The sequence below is a fragment of the Amblyomma maculatum genome, chromosome 11 (assembly GCF_055883805.1).
Source record: "Amblyomma maculatum isolate TAMU_Amacu chromosome 11, ASM5588380v1, whole genome shotgun sequence".
In the NCBI taxonomy this organism is placed as follows: Eukaryota; Metazoa; Arthropoda; class Arachnida; order Ixodida; family Ixodidae; genus Amblyomma; species Amblyomma maculatum.
In genome coordinates, this window is record NC_139354.1 from 148,189,715 (window position 1) to 148,198,591 (window position 8,877).

An 8,877-nucleotide genomic window follows, 5' to 3' on the forward strand; every position below is an offset into this window, starting at 1 on the left:
CTTTCCTGATAATTAAAAGTTAAGCGTATTTAAATTTTCCTGGCATGAGCGATAGTTTAATGGCTGTGTGACGTCGCAAAGAAGCAGACCAATAGTCATTCGAAAACGCATGCACGTAGCAGCGTTGCACAGAGGAGAAGGAGGACTGGCAAAAGTCGAAGGAAAGAACGCGCCAACTTTCGAATGGGATTGTGGGACCTGCACTGCGCGCAGACGTGTATTATTGCGTTCAAATGTGTATCGCAGCATAATCTAGCGACTGAGATAGTTTGTGAGGAGTGCTCGGGAGGTGTTTGTGGGCCCCTTTAAGGTGCCCGTCTGAAGACCATAAGGACCGAGGTTCGATTCCACATTCGGTAGTAAAATTCTTTTTATTTTTTATTTTATTTATTATTTTAAATGTAGTCGTTTTATTTTATATTGTTGTATGCTTTTTCCACCCTGGCGACGCGTTTCTTTCCGGAAACGAGGGCCATCAACCATACAGGCCATTCCGGTACCAGTGCTCCGAGCGGTTTCATTCCAGACTTTCCAGGGCAGTATGTGAATTTGCTGATATAGCCCCCAATCCTGTATCCCGGATCCTATACAGTAAACCTGTATACGATTTCCTGTACGAATTTTATACAGGATTTTTCAGTAGGGTGCTAATGCTTTATTAGTTTGCAGCCATGTAGGGCACCGGCGAACTGCCTTAATAGAAGAAAGATTTAATTAGAGGTTGAAAATGTACAAGGGCTTTAACCCCGGAACTATAACGTATGTGGCGTAGCTGTTATTAACGCACAGTACTTAAGGTAACATTTGATAGCGTATTGCGAAGAGGAGCATTAAAACAAATAAAGAGCACTGCATATTCTTCATTGGAGTAATGCGAAAGCACGGATGCTGCTGTTGATTGCTTCTAGTTGCCTAATTCACTTCTTGTTTACCCATTTTAGTCTTTGGTACTTTCAAATTGTGCGCCCATCTCTTCCTATGCCCTTCTTCGGCTCTACTTTCGGTTATGTGACGACACATTAATTCACTTCGTATTTACCCATATTAGTCTTCAGAAATTTTCAAATTGCGCTCTAATCCCTTCCTATGCCCTTTTTCGTCTCTACTTCCGGTTGCGTGAAGTCATATCCTTGACGTCAACCTGACAGTCTTAAGGAACTACTTTAGTCTCGCACTTTCAAATTGCGCGCCAGTCCCTTCCTATGTCCTTTTCTTGGCGCAAACTGTGGTTGTGTGACGTCACCTTCTTGAAGTCCCATTAACTGACTGATTTGATAAACTATTTTAGTATTTGATATATTCAAAAGTGGCGGCCAGCTATTCACTAATGAGACCATCTTCACCTTTACTTTTACATTTCTTGCCTCTAATTAATTATCTAAATAACGTAAAGGCCTAATTACGTTTTCGGACACATTACGTCACCCTCTATCGATTGACACCACTCATTAACGTCTACCACTTCTCAGTTACTCACAACTGCTGCGGACAACTTTAACTTTTTTGAAGAGGACAAGCTGTCGGGCTAGTTGGTTTTCCATTGTTATAGCAGCGCATAGCCGGACAAGGAAGAAGACGGGGGAACACGTAAGACGCAGAGGCGCTGAACTGCAACTTTATTTTTGGAAATCAGCCAACCATGTCATATATATACCAGAGAGAAACGCCCACTAGAGGAACAAAATCTAGATTTTGTTCCTATATATATTTTATATATTTATATATTTTACTTTTTTGCCTTCAATTAATAGCCTAATTATTTTTTCGGCAGCAACTATACGTCATCATCTATCGATTAAAGCCACTCATTAACCTCTACCCCTTCTCAATTACAACTGTTGCGGACACGATTTTGCAGGCGCGGCCTGCCGCTTAATTGACTGATTTATTTAACTATTTTAGTATTTGATGCATTCAAATTTGTCGCGAAGCCATTGGCTAATGATACCATTTTCGTTTTTACTTTAAGATTTTAATATTTAATTATTTATTTAAGTAACTTATTGGTTAAATTGTCTTATCAGGCAAAACATTACGTCCCCTTATATCGATTGACACCACTTAATAACCTCTACCACTCCTCAAATAATCACAACAGCTGCGGACACGATTTTGCAGACGCAGCCTAAGGACGCGGTCTGCGCACAAAAATATGTGAACATAGCGAAGTAATGCTCACGCATTAAAAAAAAAGGTCAAGAGAAAACATTTATTGCGAGAAGGTTAGATATGTCACCACAGAGATAAGGAGGGCAATGCAAGCTGTAATAAAAAGTTACAAAATGCCTGAATAATGTTGCGATTGTTTAGAGCAGCTCTAAAGAAAACGGCACTGGGTGAGCAAATTATAGTATGTGAGGTGTAAATTAATTCTATAGTCGAATGTTGAATTTGAATGTTGAATTTATTTTATGACCACGGCGTTAATCTTATAGTTTGGAACGCATTACTTACTCTTACGCTCCTACGGCATTGAAGATTTTTTACACTTATTGGGGGGGGGGGGGAGGGGGGAATCTAACGTACAGATAGACTTTTGACAACATTTAGCCTTTGGTTATCTAACCATTCTCTAGAATGGTCAGATAACCTGATAATCGGTATCCTGATATTTTTAAGCGCTTATAGATTTCTCTACCTTCCCTGAACTACGCGTTTGGCGTAGGTCGCATTTATTCTGCAGAATGTTTTGTTGCAGAAGTAATAAGTACGCAGAGCGTTTGGTGTGCCTTAACGATATAAATGTGTTGGGTTTCGTTTTCCAAATGACATGGGTCAACTTCTTACTCGAACAAATGGACGAAGGACTGGATGTTTTTTTGTCTCCATTGTTAGCTTGTGTGTTGTAAATGGGCACCTAGAGCGTGTTCCAGGAAGTGCACATCGAAATCCAGCGGTGTTTACCGCCGACAAAATGATCACTATGTTTTTAACCATACCCTTACTACTTCTAAGTTCGGTGCACTTATTCACATTTTCGACTGTAAGCGCACGTAGATAACCTTCAATATTGTCTTCTTGCTCTTTGCTCTTTAGTATGCTGCTGGCATGTTTGCGTTGAGCTAGTCTGCTCACCTGCTTACCGTCTTTTCCATTGATTGCCTCCTTCATTTCTTGACGACTTGCCGCTCTGGCTGATTGTTTTGTCTATTGTGCATCATTTTATACATCACTTCGTCATTGCTGCTTTTCTGCTTTTCTATTTAGCTTAATATGCCTATGCAAGTTGTCGGTGTTGGGTCCGCTTACCTGCTTACCTTCTTCTAACTTTATTGTTTCACTTCTTCGTTGACGACTTATCGCTCTTGATGATTGCCCTGATGGCTGTTCCTTGTTTGTTTTCCCGTGTCACATTTTTTTATATAGCCCCTACTGTAATGCCACCTGAGCACATTGTAGGTACATGAATACATCCTAGTGAATGTTTATCCCGTATAGAAAAAGCCGGCAAAAACCTTGGCTAACCATTGAGACTCCATTTCCTATCAACAATAAACACCGGCTCTAAATCAGCTCTAAAAGAAAGAACAAGATATTTATGCCTTCATAAAAGTCCTAATAAAGAAACTACAAAAAAAGCCTAAATATTAACCAATGTGAAAACTACCACGATGCTAAAAAACTGCGTCGCTCCGCATCAGTTTTGAATACAAGTATTTATATTTCTGCTTAGAGATCTTTTCTAACGAAATTCTTTGTGTGCTTCCCATTGATCATACGTTTATACTAGTGCTATGAAGGGCAATATGTAGGACCTGAAGCTAGAGGCTGTAACCTGGCACAGAGTTGGATTAAAATCTTTCAGCAATGATATAAGCAATATGTGCTGCTTCTAGCATTACAATATATTGACGTTCATGACAAATAACATGAGGAATTGTGAGAAGTTCAATTATGCGATATGTAGATATTATGTTTAAGCTCTTACCATAAGCGTGAGAAAATGGTCACAATTGCTTTGGCGCATCTATACTCATCAGTATAGCTGACTGAATGATTATCATCTTCTTGCTTTTGAGGTTGCTTTTGACTCGGCGGTTCGTCTGAGTAAAAGTGAAATTTGATCTTAAGCACAATCTAACCGCATTTAATTGTACCAAAGAGCAAGAAAGATCTCTTCAAAGGACATCAAATTTGACGAAATTGTTAGAATCCCTTGATACTTACCGTGTGGATCCGGCTTTTTTCCGGCACAGGCTCCGAAGAGCGCAATACTAAGCACAGTGCTGAAGAACATTATGCCTCAATTCTGTAGCATGATCCTTGAAGTGTCAGCGGGATTTTATAATGTTAACTGTGGATGACATGAAAACGAATTTTCTTTTTTTATTCAAAGGGTAGATAAATCTTTCAGAAGTAGAGGTTGAACATTGTGAGAAAACTTTGGAAGAATATTGAGCTACCAGCATCACAAAAATCAAATTAATTTTTTCAATTACCTCAACTTTGCGCAGTGATCGTCGGCCATCTGGACACTTTAAAAGCAGGACTGATAAAGACGGACCGCTTACGCTTTTCAGGTCCTGTATGTATCTCGTAAAGCTAAATTGAAACTTATTTTGAAACTCCTTATTCCGCATCGACATATTCGTATGCAACATGAAATAAATTTAACTGTTATCAAAGACGCCTGTGCGGCGAAACCTTCAAAACTGTATTTGTTGTTTTTAACAGCCGTCGGCACACGGCCTTATCACTCTGATTCTGGATCGCTTAGCAGTTCCGTATCATTTGTTTGTTAATGCTGAATGCCGCGATTCACACCTTTATCAGTTTTTGTTGTAGCGCAAGTGCCCCGAGATTATCCCGAAGACTCCGGCCACTCATGTGACTTTCTACAATGTGCCAGCCTGTGCTGGTCGCTGTTCGCGACGTTATCTAGATTGTTCTGAGCAGCCTTTAAATTGAGCGTTGACGAGTGTGACGGGCATTCTTTGTTCGACGGTCGATGAGCACGTTTGCTGCTATTGCCGCTGCCGCGTTGCTTAGTTCTTTGCGGGCGCAAGTCAGCCCAATCAAGAATTTCTTCAGTGCAATCATCGACCCTTCATTTCTGTCATCGACCTTGTCACCACTACGTGATATCTAGTGCAGGTGCTGCCTTTGATCCTTCAAGCGAAGACCCCAGCCTTGTTCCTGTTACACTGGACGAACAGTCAACAAGCCACCGAACCAGTCGCCGGCTTCAAGGGCTCCAACCTGAACACGGTCTGCTGCCGGACCTCATTCGATCTCAGAAGGCATCGTCGCTGACAATGGCCCAGCCTACAGCACCGGTTGTTTTCTTTCAACCCCGTGAACCCCCCCTGCTTCCATGGACGACCGGACGAAGATGCAGAAGACTAGATGGACCTTTTCGACCATGTGGCAGAATTCAATGGCTGGAACGACGCCGCGAAACTCAGGTAAGCCCGAGTTTGGTTCGAAAATTATGAGGCAGCTATGAAAGATTGGGTGATTTTCAAGGAAGCGTTTTTGACTGCCTTTTCAAGCGTCGTCAGAAAGGAAAAAGCCCAGGCCCTCCTTCAGTCAAGACTTCAACTTCCTAACGAGCCTGTCCTGGCGTACGTTGAGGAGAAGAAGCACCTCTTTTGTTGCGCCGACCCTAACATGATCGAAGGTGAAAGAGCTTAATTTTTAGGCGAGGCGTTAAAGAATCGCTTTTTGCAAGTCTTGTCAGAAATCCGCCAAAAACCGTGGCGAATTTGAAACGGAAGCGTCTGCCATCGAGAAGACGTTGGACACTCGGATGCGCCACTACTAGCGACCACTTCAGCCGGAATACTCAATCCACTACCCCAGCGCATCTGCAAGCGGAGAGAACCTTCGGGACCTCATTCGGGAAATCGTGCGAGAGGAGCTCCGCCGATTGATGCCATCCTCGCAACAACCCCAGGTGGCGACCCTTGCTGACGTCGTCCGTGAAGAAGTCCAGCAGGCGCTGGGCGTTCCTCAAGCGATGGCTGCGACTGTTCCAGCACAAGAGGCAACAGCGATGAACTACGCTGCTGTGTTACGTCGCCCTGCGCCCCGACGTGATAACTTTCCGAGCCCTCGCCGCTACTGCCCTGTTCCTGAAAACCGCCCCTTGGCCGCCGCCCGCCAAGCCTACCAACGACCCCCAAGCCCCAGAAAGTGCGATGCCTGGAGGACAGCAAACAACCGACCGCTCTGCTTCCATTGTGGTGAGGCAGGACACATTCTCCGTCCCTGCCCGTACAGGTGGATCGGCCTCCGTGGTTTCGCTGTCGACGCCCCACGACCCCGTCATGGCGAGCGACCACAGGAAATCAACGACTTCCTGCGCAGTGGAGAGCACTCGTCGTCAAGGCGTCTGTCACGCTCCCCTTCGGCGTACAATGCCCGATTCGCGTCGCCGGGCCGCAGTTACGTGCAAGGACGGTCTCCTAGCCCCCGTAGGGGAAACTAAAGGCAGCAACCTTTGGAGGTGAGGTTGCTCAACGGCGAAAAGACGAAGATCCTCCGCTGACGACGACCGCTAATGACGACGCAGCTATTTCATTGCCGCTCCACACGACGACATCGACAACACGACCAGAGTGCAAGCCGGCATCGCAGCCCAGCGAAGTAACAACGGTATGCCCCGGCAATGCCGGCAGAAACGACGGAGCCGAGATCGGACACCAAGGCCCACGTGCAATGCGAGGACGCGAACAAGCGACCTTGAAGTTGATGTCGACGGTCGCAGAGTCATTGCCCTAGTAGACACTGGAGCTGACTATCCAGTCTTTAGTGGACCGTTAGCCTCTCAGCTCAGAAAAGTTACCACCGCTTGGGATGGCCCGCTGGTTCACACCGCAGGTGGCAACCTGGGCCCGCTTGCACAAAGGATCTTAGGACTGTCTTAGCTAAGTCCAGACTTAACTGGAGTCTTAAGGATAGGCTGCTAGCATGGCTGCTTAAGACAGGAGCCAAAACTGGGCTTCAGTCTTGACTTGAATAAGTCGCTTGCAAGATTACGACTCTAGTGCCGTCTTAGTTAGGACGCAAGGACAGCAGGTACCTAAGTAGCGAAATAGGGGAAAGCAGGGGCGTGCTGGCCCCGTCCCAGCTTTGAGATGTAAACATTATCATTCTTGCGTGAAGTGAGCAACGAAGATTACAGTCGGGTGTTTTGCTTTGTGGCCTGTGCGCTCACTAGTACATTTTTTCCTCCAGCATTCGTTCTCCAGCAGTCTTTCTCTGCAACTGTTGAAATCACTGGTTCTACGTTTCGGCTCCCGGCTGCAAGCGTACGAAGCATTAATTGGGCCCCTTTCACGGCGCAGTTAGGCAGCCAAGCACATCGTGAATCAGTGAGCGTTCAGTGAAAAGAACAAAAATAATATCAGCCGCTTCGTGCGATAAAATTGTCCTTGTGACTAAGTGCGTCTCTGGTGATAGCCGAAGAGCTTTTGCGTCCAACGCGCATGCTGTGATTTATAATTTTATTCGACGTATGTGCGTGTGCGCGCGCGGCCCGCTGTGCACCGTGTGCATACGTCTCGTGGCGAAGTGATGAGTTGTGCGCGTGATCACGCCTGTGTCACGTCTGTGGTCGTCGGTGGCTTTAATGTAATGCTGTACTCTCTACATGCTCCATTTTACTGTCTCCGTACTGTAAACGACCCGTCATCAGCACAAACTTTCGTCCTTGGATTGTGTTTGAGTTCAAAAAGCATTTGGGCTACGATTGGCGTGAATTGCAATAACATTCGCGCTGCAATTAACGCACAAATGCCAAGAAAGGTTTTATGAGGTTGGATGTGAGGAAAAAGCAGGAAGAGACACGCACAGACCACGTTTTCACTAGTTGCTGCTATTGCAGCATTTTATTTTATGCCTTTATTTTTGCAACCTGCGCCACAGATGTGCTACCATCCCCCCCCCCCCCCCCCCCCCCCCCCCCCGCTTCAGTACAGATATGTTCTTTGTATGAAGATTGGGAATGGCTCAACCTTGCTATTATATTTGTTTTTGCTGGCCGTATTTTTACCTTCTGACATAATAGGAATTGCGGTATGGTGTGTTGCACTGCAGAAAACGGTCTAGTTTGATAGCTAACAAGGAGTATATTCATTACCTGTGTTGCTTGATGTTGATAAAAATAATAAGCTTGACGGACAGGACTTTTTGTGTGGCACATGTCTTCAAAAATCGGAACAGCCGTGTAGACGATTTGGTGGTGCTCCACATTTGTGAACAGGGCATACACATGCGTACACATAACAGCGCATACACATAAAACATCAAGTGCTTAAGCGACTCTTACTGAGCGGTGTCAACGACAAGAGTTGTTGCCGCTTGGCTGGAATACCAAGCACTCATGGATCAATTGTAGTCGTAACAGGTCATTGTTAGACATTTGGTCATTACAAGTCATTTTGATAATTTGGAATCAATTGCAATTACAGGTCGTCGGTACACATGTGGGTCATCACAAGTCATAACCTCTAATAATCAATATCACTATCATTTTTCCTTTCACCTGTTCTCATATGACAGACACTTCCCGGTGACCGGTCCGCCGTTCACCTACTGAAAATTATCAAACCGACTATGTCTTCATTCAAGCACTCATTTAGTGCTGTCTGTACATCCTCTTCCCATACGTTTTGAGAACATGATTTTTTTTTTACAGGATTTAGCATGTCAAGTTTTAAGCAATGTCATAGTCGGGATGTGGACAGGCTTACTGCGCCTTTAAGCTATGTCATAGTCGGGATGTGCACAGGCATACTGCGCCTTTTTTTTAACACACACTGAGATTGCAGAGTGCATGGCCAGCTTTGTGTTTAGTCACCATCTAAACGCAGACACCAAGGCGAGAATCAAAGTAGGGTTCACCAAATCTAACAGTCAAGTTCCTTAAACTGG